The sequence below is a fragment of the Pan paniscus genome, chromosome 10 (genome assembly GCF_029289425.2).
Source record: "Pan paniscus chromosome 10, NHGRI_mPanPan1-v2.0_pri, whole genome shotgun sequence".
In the NCBI taxonomy this organism is placed as follows: Eukaryota; Metazoa; Chordata; class Mammalia; order Primates; family Hominidae; genus Pan; species Pan paniscus.
In genome coordinates this window covers 138,202,580-138,222,465 of record NC_073259.2, presented here as the reverse complement: position 1 = coordinate 138,222,465, position 19,886 = coordinate 138,202,580, and the positions used below count along the sequence as shown (strand labels likewise).

General features: G+C 49.5%; 1 long non-coding RNA gene across 1 annotated transcript; it reads left to right on the top strand.

Moving 5' to 3' along the window:
- The first annotated feature begins 57 nt into the window (after positions 1–57).
- On the top strand, positions 58–19,539 carry LOC129393560 (uncharacterized). The gene is made up of 4 exons (XR_008620552.2): positions 58–410; positions 6,750–7,180; positions 7,863–11,667; positions 13,667–19,539. It is a non-coding gene; the product is annotated as an uncharacterized LOC129393560 (long non-coding RNA).
- The last annotated feature ends 347 nt before the right edge of the window (positions 19,540–19,886 follow it).

The window sequence follows — 19,886 nt, the reverse complement described above, 5'->3', positions numbered from 1 at the left end:
TTTGCATGAGAAAGCGCAGCGGCCCGGGGCAGCCTCCTCCCCGCCGCCCCGCCGCGGGCTCCCGGGCCCCGCGGGGGCCGATCCCCCCCGGCCTGCAGCCCAGCCTGCGGGGGGCGCAGCGCCTAGTCCCGCCCGCGTCGCCGGCCAGCCCCGGGACAGCCCGCCTGGCGCGCGGGGCTCTGCGCGCTGCGACCCTCCCCGGCAGTCCCGCCCGCCTCTCCTCGCCCTCTCTCTGCCTGGCCTCCGACTTTGCCTCTCGCTATCCTCTCCGCCGGCGCCCCCTTTCCCGGCGGTCCCCGGGATGGTCTCCGGCACCCCGAGGTTACGGGAAGTTCGGGGACTGGCGGGAGAAGGGGTTGGGGGGTGGTCCGCGGCGAGGGGCGCGGGGTGCATCTTCTCTTCCTTTTATGGTGAGTCCCGGGCGGAGGGCGCTTTCAAAGGGAGGTGGGATTTGCGTTTTATAGCCTGGGCCATAAAGTAGGCCCTTGCTTGTAAACCTGCCCGCTTCTTCCCGAGGCTGGGGAGGTGCTACCAGCCCCGGGCTCCGGGCTCCGGGCTCCGGGCTCCGAGGAGGGATTTTCTTTGAAATTTCAAAGAGACGAGCTAAGGGGAGGGGGAGGGGCTCTGAGAATCCGGATTTTAGGGCCGCTCATCCGAGGTCTCCTCTAAGAAGGCGGGAAGGGGGAGGGGCGGGAAGCGTCCCGGGACTTTGAACACCGCCTCCCACCCCGCGGGAAGTGCGGGCTTGGTTTGTACCGCGGTGACCCCCGCCCCCTCCGAAGCCGCAGAGCCGGGGCCTCGCGCCAGCAGGGCTGGAGATGCCTTCTTGGCGGCTGAGTTTATTTATTATAGGAAGTCATTCGCTCGTGGGGGTATTTATGTGATTTGGCGAGTGATGTGCCCGGCCAGCGCCCTCCTTGGCTGCAGCCCCGCAGGAGGACCCGGAGTAGGGTGGGATGGAGTGGGTCGTGGGAGGAGCGCGTCAGCGCCTGCCCGGGGACCCCCAGCTCCCGCGAGGACACGGAGGCGCGCACGCCGCTCGGTTTTCCTGGAAAGTGGAGAAGGAGCGTCCTGGGCAGGTCCTCTGAGCTCACCCCCCCCTCGGATTGGGGCGGGTCTGTGACGGGGTCACTTAGGACACGACGTCCCCCCCCATTCCCTTCCCCCGCCCAGGGCGTTCGCGGTGGGCGCCCACCGCCAAGCCCCACTGTTCCCAAGGATGCGCCAGGTGCTTCCCGTAGCGTCCTGGGTTGATTGACCCTTAAAAAAACAGCACCCCTAGGAGGTGGCCGGCCCTCTCCTCCCAGGGTCTCTCCGGGTCACAATCTTCCAAAGTTCGGAAACTCGCAGGATCGCGTGTGCAATCTCCCGCTACCTCCCGGGGGGCCGGGGAGAGGTCAGAGGAGCGAGTCCCGCGTCCACCGGCCTCGCTTGCCCCCTGCCCGTTTGAGGATAATTCCAGGGAGCAGGGTGGAGTGTGCGGACATCATTGGAGGCAGTGCTGGAGCTTCCCGCGTTGGCGGCGCTCCACCCGGCGTGGGGGGCGGCTGCACGGGCCCCCGCGGTGGGGACGCTGCGCACGGGGTAAGGTCTCCCTAGGAAGCGCCCGGGAAGGAGATGGGGCCCGCCAGGAACCCCCCTCACTGACCAGCTTTCTGCACGCCGTGCAGGAGGGGGCCACTTCCTCGGAGAGTATTGGCTTTTAATTAAAACAAGCCCTACAATTTTTACATCGGTAAGAAACTTGGGGAAATCTCACCTATCCACTCATTCATTCATCCGTTCAACAGACATTTGAGCGCCCAGAATCCCAGAATTAATAGGCAGGTTCAGGCACCCACCCCTGGGTCGCTGTCCCTGGGTGCCCTGGGTCTCACTAGGAGGTGCTGGAGGAAGTCGGGGTGAGGGAGAAAGTGAAAAAGAAGGTAGAAACTCCGGGCAGTTAGAACACCACCTTCAACTGTGTTATTTCCCAAGTGAAAAGTTGCATGATTTTATTTTTGAAAGACTGCCATTTTTATTATGATAGTGTTTTGTTGTTGTTTTGTTGTTGTTGTTTGTCTAGTGAGTAATTTTTCAGGACCTTTAAATTAAAATTAATTCAGCGGAAATCACTTGGCTTTTCTAGAATTTTCCTGGCAAAGGTCCTTCCTGGGCCCTATTTTCCTTCTTTTCCTTTTTGTGTCTCTCCCTCAGCAACGATTAGAAATATTTAGTGCAAGAGTGAGAGCCAAACGCCGGGAGCTGGGTGTGAGCTATTTGAGAAAGTGCCTCCTAATTGATCTTTTCTGTGCTGTTTTAATTCAGCCACGTTCAGGCCCATTATTTTAGCTATAACCACTTCAGATTGCCTTTTTCTCTCGTTTTTTATAAAAATGTCTGCAGAAGTGCTTCGCCCTGTCCAGCTGAGATGGAAACCAACAAATAGACTTTATTATAGAGAAATGAGGGTTCTGAGAAATCAGCAACTGGAAGATAAGTCTGTAACTAATAAATGAAAAGGCTCTTTTGATGGCCCCAGCTGAAAAGATATTTTATTTTATTTTTTTTCCTGTGTGTGGGATTTGAGATGTGTGAGTCTAAGGAGCAGCCGGGGTCCCCCGCTGCTCAGCCCTGGCTGGCAACCGACCCCCCTCTGGCAAATGTTATGGAGAATTGGGAGGAATTTTATGGCTGTCTTTCCCTCAGCTCTTTTTTCTTTTGTCTTCTTTGAAGAATGACTTTAGACATTTTATTTACATATTTAACCATGGATGAAAGAGGGAAAAGAAAGCTTTGGAGCCGTCGTGGGAATAGTGATATGTTTAAATTAATGGAAATCTTATTAGGCTTCTAAAATTTTGAGCAAAGGTTTTTAATGAAACTTTATAATTAAACATGATTTCACATAACGTGCAGAGACAAGGAATATGTTTTTACCCCCAACCACCTAAAAATATCTGTCTATCGGAAAGCTATCAGTAAACATTATCTGCCTTCAAGTTCTTGCAAACGTTCACCAGGGAAAGTATGAGGTTTTTGAGAGAGAATATTTCAGGAGTCAGGCAGTGTTTTGAACAAGAACTAAATATTTTTTGGAGGTGGAGGGGAATTGAAAGAGAGGCCCAGTTTCATTCCATTTAAACTCACAAAGTCAAAAGTATAAAAGTACTTTGACACGGAGATTGCTAAAAATCAAAGTTGTATCTTTTCTTATTATGTAATAGTCAATGGAAATTATAAGCACTGTGCGAGGTTTTCTGAAATGGGATTAGAGAAAACCCAAATAATCTCTTTAAGATAAAAAAGTACTGAGTCTTTCAGCAATAGAAAGAAATTAAACCATAAGCTTAGCATGTTACAAGCTAATTGCAAGAGTAAACTCGTGGCATAGGAAGAAAGCTCATAAACAGAAGTAAAATCGTGCTCGTGAATGTTGAGATAAAAAGTGGTTCAGGCTGTCGCAACGCCTTTCGGTAGCTGCTGCTTGAATCATCTCTCTTGGTACATTCAAGTGTGAGGATCCACGTAAGTGATTCATGTGTTTCTTTTCTCGTCTTCTCGTGTCGTCAATGTTTGTATTTAGTCCGGGACATTTCCAATTCTACCTTCAAGTATGAGAATGAAAACTGATCTATTTACCAATAATTGCTTCACATGCAGGGAAGTCTGATGTGAATAGGCCTTGTTTTCTCTGACCTCATCTAGGATCAAGTTTCTGCAGAAACTTATCAGATATAAAACATGCACAAAAAAATTATGTTTTCTGATCAAGTAGGCATGCTCCCCGTGGCGTGCCCCCGTCTTTTTCTCCAGGGAAAATACCTTTAGTGATCTGAAGTGATACTTAGCAAAGAAAACACAGTTTGTACCACCAGAAAGGCCATGCGAGTTGCAGCGAATTCAACAGGCGCAAAAGTTTTAATTCCGCCTAAAAACACTGGCTGTGAGATGTGGAGGTTTGGGGGAAGGTGAGAAATGAACCCCGAAGCACCCCCATCCTAAAGTGGATGAGTGGGGTGTCCAGTGTGGCTCCAGCACAATTTAGGCAGCTATTTTAAGGCCACTTCCCTTGAAATGTGGTTTGAAATATTACCAAAGGTTCCACGGGGTGCATTAGTGTGAATTGCAAATCAGAGCATTGATTTAATCCTCTTTCAAGGCCGGGCTTTGGATCGCTGGCGTCGACTGGCTCCCCACTGCTCCTGGCTCAGGAGGGACCATTCAAGGGGGCAGCTTCCCGCCTCTATTCCCACACTCCAAAAAACAACACCGCAGACAGACACCCTCCAACTAAATTAGATTAAACTCCTTCTCTTCCACAGCGTATTAGCCTTTTTGCTGCCCAAGCCTCCTTACGCAGCCCCTCCTCATTTAAAGACACAGATTTCTTTTTCATCTCTGCAACTGCAACAACAAACACAATCATATATATATAGTGTGTGTGTGTATATGTGTGTGTGTATATATGTGTGTGTATATATGTGTGTGTGTATATATATGTGTGTATATATGTGTGTGTATATGTGTGTATATGTGTGTGTATATATGTGTGTGTATATATGTGTGTATATATGTGTGTGTATATGTTTGTATATGTGTGTGTATATGTGTGTATATATGTGTGTGTGTATATGTGTGTATATGTGTGTATATATGTGTGTGTATATATGTGTGTATATATGTGTATATGTGTCTATATGTGTGTCTATATATGTGTGTGTATATATGTGTGTATGTGTGTGTATATATGTGTGTGTGTATATATGTGTGTGTGTATATGTGTGTGTGTATATATGTGTGTGTGTATATGTGTGTATATATATGTGTCTGTATATATATGTGTGTGTATATATATGTGTGTGTGTGTGTGTGTGTATATATATATATTTTTTTTTTAAAGAGACAAAGCCAGCCTTCTAAGTGCTCTTACATGGCAAGGACGTTATCTGTTTAAAGTCCAGGAGGGCTTCACCTACCTGTTCTGAAACTCAACAAATTAACCCTTAACCTGGGGCAAACCTAGAGCCTATTCACAGTGCTTCAACCTGCAATTCTGTACTGGACTGTTTTTGGAGGAATTATATGAGAAAAGAAACATCACAGAATTCCAGAAACACGACACAAAAGAGTGTGTGCGTGTGTTGTTTTGGTTGGTGTTTGTATTCCAAACAGCTTGAGCGGACAGCTTCTCGGAAGCGCGTGCCCATTCTGTGAGTTCAGACTTCATACCTGGTCTTCATTGCTTTGCTCCTTGTCCCCTCCCTTAGCTGTTTGGGATGTGCTGATTTAATTACTCCCCTTCCCATCTGTTTTCTTTCGGCTTCCCTCCTGCACCCTGGGACCCTTTTGCCTGTTCTGGGAGCTGAGTGGGTCAGCTCATCACAGGCCTGTGGCCCCTGCATGGGTGACAGAGGAGGCAAAGATGACACAGAGAAACTGTCCCTTCAGGGACAAAGCGGGGACACCCACGAGCCTGGCTCTGCCTTACAAAGAAATGAGAAGGAACCCTGTTCCTGCTTTTCACCGTAGGTGAGCTCTGAATCTGCAGCCCCACACCACAGTGATGAGCTGGGGAGGAAACGACCCAGATGCGTGGGTCCGAATCCCCCTCTTCCACCTTCTAGCCCCATGACCTCAGATATGCCACTTCTAATTGCTCTGCCTCGGTTTTCTCATCTGCAAAATGGGACCAGCAGAGTTCCCGCTTCCCAAGGCACGATGAGGATGATGTCATAACACACTCGGAAGCGTTGATGGCAATACCAAGCACCAAATAAGTGCTCAGTGATGAGTAGCGGTTATTATTTTTGAAATGCAATATAAATGGAAGGAGAGAGCACAATAAGGAGAGGCACTGGAATGTGACATTTGTGGGGAGGAGTTTGGGGACATGTCAGTGTCAGGCACACAGTAATACAAGCTGATAATCAAGACAAGCAAATAATCAAAAGGCTAACAAGAGCCAAGGCTGACTAAGCATTTGACAGGTGCTGCCTTAAGCCTTGATAGGAAGCAGCTCACTGCCTCCTCATAGGTACCCCAGGAAGCTGGTCCAGAGAAGATTTCCCTTTCAGAGAGGAGCAACTGGGGCTGGGGAGTCCGAGTCACTAGACCCAGGCCACGGGGCTACTGGGGGTAGAGCCGACACCATTCCACTCCCCCAGGGGCTCAGCTGCCTACGCCTGGCCTCCTGCCTCTCCACGGAGATGCAAGCACAGTGGGTACTTGTGATGGAGCCTGACTTTCAGAATGGGACCCCGTTCTGCTGTCCTGTCTGGAGCCAGGCAAAGATCAAGTCTTGGTTTATGGCTTTGTTCAGGGACTCCTGGCCTGGGGCGAGGCTGCCACTTTCCTATCATGTTGATATTCCCCGTGATGGTGTCTGAAGGGATTCTTTAGAGCCACAAACAGGGAGGAAATGCTGGAAGAAGCAGTGTGGGAGTTATTAATGTGTGTTGGTTTACCCATGTCCTCAGCTGTGTGACCCCAGGCAAGTTACTTAACCTCTCTGAGATTCTTTCTGTTTCCTCTGCTGTAAAATGGGAACAATGACACTTACTTGATCAGGTTCGGGGTAGGGATTAAGTGAGATAACTCAGTAAGCTCTGAGAACCGAGTTGGCACATAATGCTAGCCCCGTGGGATTCACTGGTCTGTAAACTTTCTGGTTAGTTGACTTTTCTTTGTTAAATTCATTTGTCTTCACTGGCCGGAAGCCAAGATGGTTTACTAATAGCATCACTTACAAGTCTTTCTCTTTTCTATAGGGCTGCCACACTTGTGTGTCCCTTCTTCCTTGAATTTAACCAGGAGTGAGCAGTGGACAGCTTCTGCCCTATGAGAAGGAGGTGAAGCAGGACCTGAAATCCCGTGCTCAGCTCCCACATCCCCCGTGTCCAGGACAAGTCCTTTGCTGAATCAGCGGCAGACAGCACCCGGAGCCCTTTGGGAGCCTTTCCCTGTTCTTCCAGCATGGATCTGAAACTCCCTTCCCACTTTCTGCAGCCTCCCAGAGATAGTTCAGGCTCCAGCCTCATGTGATAGCATGAAGAGAAACTGGTTCCAACAGCTGTGTGCTCTGCTGCCCTCATCCCAAACAACAGTTTAAATGCACAATTACACTTTTCTCTAAGGCCCAAAATAGGATAGGAAAGATCGTTTTGCTATCCCTGAATGCCTGGCACCCTTGTTTCGTAAGGTAAGATTGGGAAGGGCTTGGCCATTGCCCTTGCAGCTGAGAAACCAACTTTAGGAATAAAGACACTCTCTCCCCTTCTGACAAATGTCCACTCTCTCCCCGTTTGACAAATGTCTGCCCATCTGCTGGCAGGTCAGTCTCTCTGAGATATAGATTATATATGTATACATATATATGTGTGTGTGTATATATAATACACATATATACATATATACACACATTCACATATATAATATATATGTGTGTATATACTATACACATATATAATCTATATAGAGAGATATATATAGGTCATATATGTGTACACGTGTGTATGTATATTATTATACAGACATACATACACACACATATATATACACACAGACATATATATACACGCACACACATATATAATCTAATTATGGAGCTGCCCTTACAGCTCACGCATATCATGCGCACACACGCAGGCACAGTCATTAGCTTTCAGAGCTGACACATTAGGAGGCTGCGTCCCCGGCCTCCTCATGGCTGAACAATGTCTGCTCCTGGGTGACGCGTCCACTACGCTGCCTCCTACTCAGGTTCCCCCTCCCCAGCCCCTTGTCCCGGAGCAGTCTTACTCTTATTTTGTTTGTGGTACTTTTTCTGCCCGTCGATGATCTTACTTATCTGCTTATGTATTTATTTTCTGTTCCTCCTCCAGCAGGAAGTCAGTCCCAGAATAGTTGTTCTGCTCCCTCCCTGCTAATAAGTACTGCGCTGAGTGTGCTTGCTTTGCCAGATGGTTAAAATAGAGCAGGGGATAGAAGGACAGATGTCTTCACCCTCATGGAGTTCACCTTCCAGTAGGAGGAGGCGATAGGCCGGGGTCTGCACATGTGCGTGCTACAGCCTGTTCCACAGTGCGTGGCGTGCGGGGCAGGTGAGCAGCTCATGCCATCCGGAGAGCTAGGAAAGGGAGGCTGCAGTTTTAGCAAGATGGGCAGGGAAGGCCTGGATGAGAAGGAGACCATTGAGCAAAGACACCAGGAGTGGGTGCAGAGAGCTGAGGGCACTTCTAGAAGTGCCTGCTGGGATAATGGGGTGTCTGCCAGTGCCACGGCCCTGAAGTGCCACTATACCTGGGGTTTTTGAGGAAGAACAGTGGGGCCAATGGCTGGAAGTCAGGGCATAGGAGCCAGCGTCAGAAGGTAGGTGACAGAAGAGGTGTGTGGAGAGGAGGTGGGAGGGAAAGAAATCGGGCCATGATGGCGTCTATGGGCCTTTTGATTTTGACTCTGAGTGAAATGGGGAGCCACAGAGGGTTCTGGAGAGACGAGAGCCATGCTCTGACTTCAGTCTTCCCAGGACCCTCCTGGCTAGTGCATCAAGGACACATAGTGGCAGGGAAAGAGTGAAGCAGAGAAACAGTTAGGAGACAGCCACAGTGGTTCAGAGGAGATAGGCTGGTGGCTTGGACCCCGGAGGCAGAAGAGGCCACGGTCAGCAGGGATTGGATTCTGCTTAGAGGGCCACCAGGCAAGCCTGGGCCGGCTGTCCATTTTGACCATGGACCAAGGCTGTCCATTTTGATGGAAAACTCCTTCTTCTTCTTCTTCTTCTTTTTGTTTTTTTTTTTTTTTTTTGAGACAGAGTCTTGCTCTGTCACCAGGCTGGAGTGCAGTGGTGCGGTCTCAGCTCACTGCAACCTCTGCCTCCCAGGTTCAAGCGATTCCCCTGCCTCAGCCTCCCGAGTAGCCTGGACTATAGATGTGTGCCATCAAGCCCAGCTAATTTTTTTTTTTTTTTTTTGTATTTTAGTAGAGACAGGATTTCACCATGTTGGCTAGGATGGTCTCGATCTCCTGACCTTGTGATCCGCACCCCCCTCAGCCTCCCAAAGTGCTGGGATTACAGGCGTGAGCCACTGCACCCTGCCAGAAAACTCATTCTTCTACTCCATCCTACAGTTTTCCCTAAGAGAGAAACAATAAAACACCACCACGACCAATGGCAAAAAGCTGGCACCCACTCCACGACTTTTCATATCTACACGTTTGTACAGCTTTATTTTTAAGCATTCTGAAATTCTATGCAGGAGAGACCCCAGCTAGGTTTAGGGAGTCCTAGGGTTTGTGGAGTAAATGAAGTTTCTCCCTAGAATTAGGGAGGGTAGAGACAGGCAGAGAACTGACAATCCTAACAGCTGCTGTCCTCAGAGCCACTGTTTCTGAGAGCTGCTCGCTGAGTGCTTCTAGCGAGTTAAATGGTGTTCGCCCAAAAGACGTGTTCACGTCCTGATCCTGGGAACCTGTGGCTGTGATCTTATTTGGAAAAAGCTCTACATTACGTCTCTGCAGAAGTAATCATGTTAAGGATCTTGAGAGGACGTGACCCTGAATTATCCGGCTGTGCTTGACATCCAATGACTGGTGATGTTGTAAGAGAAAGACAGAGGGAGATGTAAGATATGAGAGAAGGCCACGCTGAGACTGGAGTGATGTGGCCGTGAGCCAAGGAATGCCTGGAGCCACCAGAAGCTGGCAAAGGCAGAAGGAGCCTCCTCTGGACCCTGTGGTGGGTGCGCAGCCTGGCAGATGTATTCATTTTGGACTTCTGGCCTCCAGGGCTGTGAGAGAATACATTTCTGCAGTTTTAAGCCACCTAATCTGTGTCCCTGGGAAGCCCAAATAGGGCGAGACCTTTTGCCAAGTGGTCTCCAAGTGTCACGTCATCGAATCCTTCTCCCGGGCTTGTGCCATAGTCTTTCCACTTTAGAGAGGAGGAAACGGAGGCTCTGGGGCACAAAGCCAGTCAGTGGCGGGGCCTGACTTTCAACCCAGCCTGCATGGGGTCAGAGAACCCACTTTCCCCGTGGGGCCTGCGGCCTATGCTAAGGATGCTTGTTCATCTCTCCTGGGCCCGGGAGTGGTTCTTCTGGCCTAGAAGGCAAGGGAAGCCAGTCTTTCGGTTTCAAGGTTTCCCATTAGTGGAGTCAAGCAAAAATGGTGTGTTGCTCTTCTTCCTGAGCTCAGCCTGGGAGCACAGCCTTAACATGCTCAGTGGATCCCAAGACGGCAGCGTGGCGGTGCCAGCCTGGCAGCCTTAGCTCCTTGCAGCTGTGCTTGTGAAGGGAGCAGTGAGTGGCTTCCCTCTGTGACCACCTTGGGTCCTAAGTTTCACTGGGGCTGGGATCCATGCGTCTTGCAATTGGCTAGGAATTTCCCGGGCTTTCCCTCCCTTCCCTGTGCAGGGCACTGGGTGTGAGGCATTGCATCCGTTCTTCTGCCCACCTGCTTCCCCCTAAGAGTGTGAGCTGTATAAAGGCAGGAACCAAACAGGAGCCTCCACGTGTTCCCAGTTCAAGGGCAGTGTCCCTTGTGTGTTTCTTCAATAATTCAGTGGGTGACTTATTCTGCACGGACACTGCACACACTCGGCCCTGCCGTCTCCGGAGCTGGGAGGTGTGGAGCTGGCTCCTGACCTATTTACACACCGAGGAGGGATGTGGAAAACAGGAGGAGTCCCAGGGCTCCAATGCAAAGAGGAGCCTCTTCATTCCCTCTGCCGTGGCCTTGCAAGGGACAGTGCCTTGTGGGATTGTGTCCTGCACCCAATTATCCTTAGCATTAGTTTGCTAAGGATAATGGCCTCCAGCTCCACCCATGTCCCTGCAAAGGACATGATCTCATTCCTTTCTGTGTCTGCATAGTATTCCATGGTGTATATGTACCGCGTTTTCTTTATCGAGTCTATCATTGATGGGCGCTTCAGTTGATTCCATGTCTTTGCTACTGTGACTCGTGCTGCAATGAGCATTCGCGTGCATGCCTTTATGGTGGAATTATTTCTATTCCTTTGGGTGCATACCCAGTCATGGGATTGCTGGGTCAAATGGCATTTCTGCCTCTAGGTCTTTAAGGAATTGCCACGCTGTCTTCCACAATGCAAGCGAGATGTTATTGAAAGTGTAAAGGGGGCTGCTAATTACGCTGGGGCAGGCGGGGCAAACCAGGACCCTGCCAGGCGAGTCTAGGCCATGGCCCCACACCAGAAGATGAGGGCTGGAGACTCCTGGAGAGGAATCTGAGTGGCGAGACCACCTGCATTCATTATGTGTCAATTCTGCCAGGTGACAGTCCCCAGTGAGCCCATCAAACATGAACCTAGGTGCTGTTGGGAAGGTCTTTGGATGCCATTAACATCTACAATCAGTTGGTTTTCAGTAGAGGAGATTATCCTCAAGAATGTGGGCGGGTCTCGTCCAGTGAGCTGAAAGGCCTTGAGAGCAGAACTAGGATTTTGGAGGAGAATGAAGTTTTGCCTCCAGACTGCAGCGTCACCTCCTGCCTGGGAATTTCCAGCTTCCTTTTCAGACTTCGGACTTGCCTCCAAGCTCCCTGAATCACATAAGCCAATTCCTTGCAATGCATCTTTTCATATATTTATGTCCTATTGCAGATTGTGTTTCTCTGGCTGGACCGTAACTGATGAGGAGGACTGAAATTCCAGGCTTGGTTGTATAGCATGTGAGTGCGGTCATTTGGGTCTGGGGAGCCGGGGGGTCCTTCAGCTGTGTGAGTGTGACCTGCACCAAGGTGCCTGGCTACCTGGGGCGAGGGGGCTGCCATCCAGCCCACACCCCAATCCTAGGCCATGCACCCTGGCATAGGTCTGTGTCTGGCTCAAGGAAGGGTTCCCTCCTCCCTCCAATGTGCACAGAGACCTTGAGATCCCATCCACCTAATCCTGTGCCCTCAGAAGCCTCCTCTGAGAGGGGGCACCTTTTCCTAATTCTCACAAAGGCTAGTGGCTACCTTGTAGATAGCCTTGGATGTGTTAGGACACTTTTCTGAACATCAGTTCCTTATCGGTAAGATGGGAGTTGTGTCCTCAATGGGTAATTAGAGATTATTCATGGGAAATCCTATCACAGTATCTACCACGGGAAGACTCACAAGTGCTGATCTTTGCTGGTGTTGCTGCATTTGTTATTGAATGCATTCGTTAGGAGTCTTGTTAGTAAGTGACAAAAATCCAACTCAAATTGGCTTACACTAAACAAGGTTCCTGCATCTGGGAGTATAAAGGGTGACGCTTTGGCAGAGGCTGGCTCTGGAAAACGAGGACGCACATTTGTGCCCCCGCTTTCCTCTGTGCGGCATCCTTCTCTTCAAGGCTTCCCCAGTTTGGCAAACACGGCCCCAGCAATGCCAAGCTGAGAGCACCTTTTAAGAGAGACCCTTCCTTCCATGTGTTTTGGCAAAAGTCCCATGAAGCAGTATGAGTGGCGCAGTTTGGGTCATGGACTCGCCCCTAAACCAGCCGCTCTGGATGGATTAGTTCCAATTGGACAGGCCGTGGTCTTGGACTCTTTGGGTGAGTGTGGGAGGGTGTGGGAGGGAAGATTCATTGAACCTCATCTCTACTACATGGTACAGCTCCCTGGAAGAAAGAGGGGCTCCATTGGCAGAAGGAAACAAGGAATTTTATGGGAAACCACATTATCACTACCACAATCTACCATGCTATACATAAGAAATGCACCTTGGTCTTAACGCACGGTCTTGAGGGGGTGCAAGCTGAATCCAATTCCCAGCGTCTGGGTCAGTGTCCCTCATGGGGGAGCTGCCTCACTTAAGATTCCTTTGGATAGGTAGGGTAGAACACCAAGCTGCGCGGGATTATGAAAAGAAAGGGAGAAATTCACTGGCTCGCAGAATTGAAAAGCTGAGATCCAGCTGTACTTTTAAGCCTGAGCCATTCTCCAGCTCCTGGCCTTGCCTCTCGCTGTCTTGGCTTCACCCTTCACAGACCGCCCTGCAAGGACCGAGGTGGAGTCTCATTGGACTGGCTCAGGTCGTGTGCCTCGTTCTGAACCATCCACTGTTTCCAGAGGGATGGGGTATCCTGATTAGCCAGGAGGAAGTCAGACCTCTCTGAGCTAACTGTACTGACAATTGGGTAGAGAAGGTCCCCCAAAAGTAAGGTTGGGCACTGCAGTTCAGGAGAAGGGTGATCACTGGTTGCTAAGCAACCATAAAGTAGCCAGCATCTCCTGTGGGTTGGGGTTTGCACCTGTGAATGGACAAGTGGCACTCGGAAATTAAATGCAGTGCATCCAGTGCTCAAGCTCCTGGGCTTCGTCTGCTCCACACTTTTTCCTCTGCCCTTTGGGCTAAAGCCATTGGGTTTGGGACAAGAGAAGGGGAGAGCTGGTACCTCTTCCCTTTTTTGCCCAGGAAAGTTGTTTCTCCATCATTTCATGGCTCAAAGTCATTGAATCTGAGTAATTCTTACAAACCAGATCCAGAAAGAATCTAGGAGTGGGCTCTCTGTAGATTAGAATGCTTCAGGCTGCAGGTAACAGAAGACTTGACTGGAAATGCCTTCAACAGAGAAGGGATGTATCATTTTCTAGAAGGAGAAATTCTGCAGCTGGGACGGTTCCAGGGTTGGTTTCTTTGGAAACTCAGAACTTCATCAAGGCTCTGGATTCATTTCTTCTTTCTGCTGTGCCATTTCCAGCCTGTCGACTTGGCCTGGGCCAGCTGTCCTCTCACGCTCATGATTGCTGCCTCTGCTCCTGCCATCACATACACAAGCAGTGCCTGTTCAGTGGAACAAAAGGAAATCAAAAAGAGGAATCACATTGTCCTGTGTCTCTACAATTTTTTTTTTTAAATCATGAAAACTGTTCCCAGAAACCCCACAACAGACTTTCTGTTTCATCTCATTGGCCAGAACAGTATCACAGGAGACTACTGGGATTGGCATAGACTAGCTAGGATGCACCGTTAGAGCCCGTGGAGGACGGCAGACATCTGAGCAGAGCTGGGCCTCAGCGGGCAGGGGATGACAGGGACTGGCAGGCATCCTTTGGTCACTCGGAGGACTTCCTTCAATCCACCCAGGGCTGGTTGGCATCATAAACTCAGGATGGCAGCACTTGGATGGCTGTGGTTGCTTTGTCTCCAGTGAGTGCCCCAGGAAACCATCTCTTCTGGTCGCCACACGGCTATTTGGTGAGCTGCTTGCTGGGGTGAGCTGCTGCTGAATGGGTGTGGTTGAAACTGGAAGGGTGAGGTCCCAAAGCCACTGTCTGCCCCTCGGTAACTGCAACAGGTAGCCTCCCCACCAACTTCCAGGCAAATCTGTGGGAAATGGAACAAGGTATCAAGGGGAACAGGGGAGTCAGGCCACCAGGGCCCCACTGAGGAAGGCACCTGTTGCACCATATTTTGACGTCTTGAATGTGTATCCACTGGCCCAGGGAGTGGCTTAATTACCAGTGTAATAGCAGGTCCACTTACAGCTTCAGGTTTCGTAGAGGAAAAAGCATCATTGCAAAATGCTTTTGATGTGGTTAAGCGGTGAGGCCACAGTGAATTTTAAGTGCTTGGTAAAGCGCATGGAAAAAGAAAAGCACAAGTCATACTTGGTAAAGGACATTTCCCTTCCTAGATGCCAGGTGTGAAAGGATGCCAGGAATATTCTCTGCTCTTTCCTCCTGCTTCCTGAAAGACTGAGTCCACACTAACTATTATCAAACAAACTTCCAGGGGAAAAGACTGCAGAACCTATACATTCTTTATAATTGTAATCACAGCTATACATTCTTTATAATCAGAATAACAGCTCTACATTCTTTATCATCGCAGCTATACATTCTTTATAATCAGAAAGTGCTTTCTGGCCAGGCACAGTGGCTCATGCCTGTAATCCCAGAACTTTGGGAGGCCAAGCCAGGTGGATCACCAGAGTTTAGGAGTTTGAGAACCCCTGGCCAACATGGCAAAACCCCGTCTCTACTAACAATACAAAAAAAAAAAAAGCCCAGTGTGGTAGCAGGCGCCAGTAATCCCAGCTACTCAGGAGGCTGAGGCAGGAGAATCACTTGAACTCAGGAGGCGGAGGTTGCCGTGAGCCAAGATCACATCACTACATTCTAACCTGGGCAACAACAGTGAGACTCCATCTCAAAAAAAGAGAAAAGTGCTTTCTGCTGTCTTACTGAGGTCCCTGCTGCTCTGCTAACTCCTTCTCAAGCTGAGAGGTAAAGCAGGTGCTTTACTTCTGTGTGGTCATGTGTTGGGTGCCTGCTACATCAAAACGCTCTTCCATATGCAGAGGAAATCAGAAGGAAGGGAGCACTGAGTGGCTAGTGGGCAAAGAGGAGAGACAGCAAGACCAACACATGCCACAGAGCTGCCTTTTATATGAATTCAAATTCTGGGATTTCGGACTAGAGCAATATGACAAATATTCATGGACTTTCACTAGACCAAAATTGGAATAAATGCTACACACACCCCAATTTTTAAAATTAGTAAAAACATGTGACTTTAAAGCAGGCTGCCTACGTTAATAATAAACCACATTTTCCCTAACGTGAAAAGTCAGTGCCATTCGAGCTTGTCGACAGAAATACAGAACAATTCCTCAGTGATGTGTGCTTCTTTGCAAAAATCAGCCTTGAATTATGCAGGTTTGAAATAGGCAAAATCTTCCTAAACAAATACTTTGCATACAATACCTCCAACCTCTATTCCAGTATAATGTTTAAACTCTGTGCTAGATGTCCGCTTAGTTCTTTCATTGATGTGAAGCTATTTCATTAGGAGTCAGCAACTATGCCCTGTGATCTGACCCAATGCCTGTTTTTGTAAATAAAGTTTTATTGGCACACAGCCACACCCATTCATTTACAATTCGCAGATGGTCACTTTCTCACTCCAATGGAGTGGTGGCCACAGAAACCGTCTGGCCCAGATGTCTAAAACATTTATTATCTGGATCTTTATAGGAAATGTTTGCTGGCTTTAGAGCGAGGAGTTTCATCACTGGGATAAGCGACTCCATTTTCTTTTACCTATGGAGATTTCTCAGGCTTGCTGCACCTTATTGCTATAACTCTGTGACATATTGGTGGCCTCTACGCCACCTCTCAGCTGTCTGGCCTGAGAGCTCTGTCCAGACGGATTGACAGAGGCCAGTACCTGGTGAAGAAGGCAGCATCTGAGAGGAGCCAGGGATGCATTCATTCACCCTTTCATTCAGTCATTCAGCGAGGGTGCAGCATGCATCAGCTGTGTGCAGGCACTGCGTTAGGAACTGCAGATACAGCCACGGCCAGTAGAAAGGGCACCTGTTCTCCTTTTGTTTGTTTTTGTTTTTGTTTTTGAGACAGAGCCTCACTCTGTCTTCCAGGCTGGAGTGCAGTGGCACAATCTAGGCTCACTGCAACCTCCGCCTCCCAGGTTCAAGCAGTTCTCCCACCCCAACCTCCCAAAGGCTGGGATTACAGGCATGAATCATTGCGCTCAGCTGGCACCTGTTCTCACTAGGATAGATATCATAGCGGGGGAGACGTTGGATGGACAAATTGGCAAGGGGGATAAGTTCAGGCACTGCCGTGTGCTGTGGAGATAATAAAAGGAAAGTGGGACAGACAGTGGGGCGTGGGGAGGCTGCCTGCTTAGCTGAGGTGGTCAGGGCTGGCTCTGAGGAGGTGACGCATCCCTGAGAGCTGAAGGAGGAGGGCAAGGCAGCCAGACAAAGGTCTGGCCGTGAGGCTCTGACTGTGCCTTCGTGCTGTTGTTCTTTGTCGATGCACTCACCCAGGAAGCACTTGTACCCCGTCATGGCGCTAGAATATTAACAAGTCATGGTCCCTGTCACCATGCAGGAATTCAGAGTTGGCCTAACAGAATGCTTAGATTTCTTGGGTTTGAATCCTGGCTTCACTGCTCAGGAGCTGTGTGACTGTAGACAAGTTGATGAGCCTCTCTGAGTCTTGGTTTCCTTAACAGCAAAAGGGGGATAATAATTGTAGCTGCGTTATAAGGTTGTTATGAGGACTCTGTGAACAACAGCATGTAAAGGCTATAATACCCCACCACATACACAGGTTTTGCACCACAGCCCACAGGGGGCAGTTCACGTAGACCTCAGAGGTACAGTGACAGTGCAGAGCACGCGCTCAGATAACCCTGACTCAGAGGCGTAGAGGGAGTGCATGTGAGCCAAGCCCAGGACTGCACAGCAGGTGTTCCAGTGGAAGGTCTAGAACGCAAGGGGGGATTCGTTTTTCTGGGTGGGGTAGGAAAAGGTTATTTGGGAAGAACTCCCAGAAGAGGCAACATTTAACAGTCTGTAGATAGGTGGTTAGGAATTCCTCAGCCTGAGCAAAGGCGGTGGGGGTGCCAGGTGAGGGAACGGCATGCACAAAGGTGCGGTGTCTTGAAGCTTCGTGGCACCCCTAGGGAGGGAAGAGGATCTGCAGGGGTGCCATTGGTGTGAGGCAAGATCAGATGCGGGTCCCAAAGATTACCTGGTAGCTTTGGGAGGAGAGGAGGTGAAGGTGGAGAGAAGGCCGAGAAGCCACGTGGGTATCACTGAAACAGTTCTGGCCAACAAGGGTGATGGCAACGACTTTGGAAATGAAGAAAGAAAAGAATGATGAAGAAAAAAGGATGTGTCAATCCAGTTGGGCCAGCCCTGCTCAGAGCCTGCTGCAAACAGCCCTGTTTGTGTTGGCTGGTCTGTGCCTCTATCGGTCAGGGTAACTCACCTGCATTTAGCTTGAAGCAAGAACCTAAGGCCAAGTCCTTTTTTCTGACCTCTAATGCAAATGCTCCATATAGATGTAGCATTTTCTGACTTTCCTTAGAAGCTAGAATGATGCTGGGCCCAAATCTGTACCCTTGGATGTTTCGAACTCTCAGCCATGGGCCCTTCACCAAAACTGTAATGTTAATCAACTTCGCACTTCCAACATCCCTCTCCTTTAAGACCCCCACTAATCAGCGAGTTCTCCCAGCATGGCCAGAAGTCTCAGGCATTCAAGGGACATTTGAAAATGTTCTCCACCTGGTAGGTGAGATTCAGGTTTGGTGAATGGAGTTCTGGTGTGAGCCGGGTGCCCCGCGTGCTGGATCTGATGGTATCTCTGGCTGGCCTGTGTGATGGCCCCGGCAGTCGCTCAGCACCAGAAATGCGGCTGGCCCAAACGGAGATGCGAGGCGGGGAGAAACAGTAATCTTCATTAGTAACCTTCATATGGATCCTGCATTGAAATGAGCATCGTTTGGATCATCGAGTTAAATAAAATGTTATCACAATTCATTTTACATGCTTCTCTTTACTTTTGTTTTTTTTGAAACAGAGTCTCACTCTGTCGCCCAGGCTGGAGTGCAGTGGCGCCATCTCGGCTCACTGCAAGCTCTGCCTCCCGGGTTCATGCCATCCTCCTGCCTCAGACTCCCGAGTACCTGGGACTACAGGCGCCCGCCACCATGCCCGGCTAATTTTTTTGTATTTTTAGTAGAGACGGGGTTTCACTGTGTTAGCCAGGATGGTCTCGATCTCCTGACCTCATGATCCGCCCGCCTCAGCCTCCCAAAGTGCTGGGATTATAGGCGTGAGCCACCGCTTCCGGCCGCTTCTTTTTACTTTTTAAAAGTAGCTACCAGAAAATTTAAAATCACATTTGTGGTTCACATTATATTTCTAGTAGACTGTGCTGATCTAGATAAATGGTCCATATTCTTTTTTTTTTTCCTTTGAGATGGAGTCTCACTCTGTAGCCCAAGCTAGAGTGCAGTGGTGCAATCTCGGCTCACTGCAACCTCTGCCTCCCGGGCTCAAGTGATGCTCATGCCTCATCCTCCCGAGTAGCTGGTATTACAGGCGCACACCACCATGTGCACCCAATTTTTTGTATTTTAGTAGAGACGGGGTTTCACCGTGTTACCCAGAGTGGACTCGAACTCCTGAGCTCAGGCCATCACCCTCCCAAAGTGCTGGGATTACAGACGTGAGCCACTGTGCCCGGCCCCATATTCATTTCTTTAGGACTGAATCCACTCCACACCTGCTGCATTTGGACTGTGCAGTGTTTTAAAGACATTTGAATCTGTCAGTGAACTTTAAAACATCGTCATATTTCACATGAAAACCAGAGCTTTCGGCTTCTCAAAAAATCTCCTTCTGGGCACAGGTCTGGCTCAGGCGAGCAGCCACCGTGTGCCGTAGACAGGACATCTGCTGGGATCCAGTTCTTCATGAGCCCCGTTGTACTGTCCCGACCGTCCTTCTGTGGCTGGCATGGCTGCCTGGTAGAGAGCAGGTGATGTCCGATCCAGACACCAGACTTGGGAGAAAACTTCCCGGTTCATCCAGAAAAACCCCTGCTTCTGGGTTAGACAACAAGACAAGAGAGTCTGGATGCTAGCCCAATTACAGAACTGAGAAAATGAAGTCTCTTGGCCTCAGTTTCCCTGTGTGCAAGGAGCATAATTACATGTACAGTCAGGAGTTGTTCAGCCTAATGACTGCTTGCGAAGCCCCGTGAGATGACTCGATTAGCACCTCTGGAAAGGGTTCTCACCGGGACTTGGCCTTTGGTTCTCACTCCAAGCTAAATGCAGGTGAGTCACCCTGGCTGATGGAGGCACGGATCGGCCAACACAAACAGGCTTGTTTGCAGCAGGCTCCGAGCAGGGTTGGCCCCACTGGATTGACACAGGGTTGTGTGGCTTGTCTATGTCTCTAAACCATGAAAGCATTTTCCCTGCAGGTGCCCTGGCCCAGGGCAGCTGAGGGTGCTGCAGAGAAGGGCGCCGCCTCTAGCTTCTGATGTCTAACGCAAATGCTCCATATACATGTGGTGTTTTCTGACTTTCCTTAGAAGCAATGATGATGCTGGGCCCAAATCTCCACCCTTGGATGTTTAAAACTCACTCAG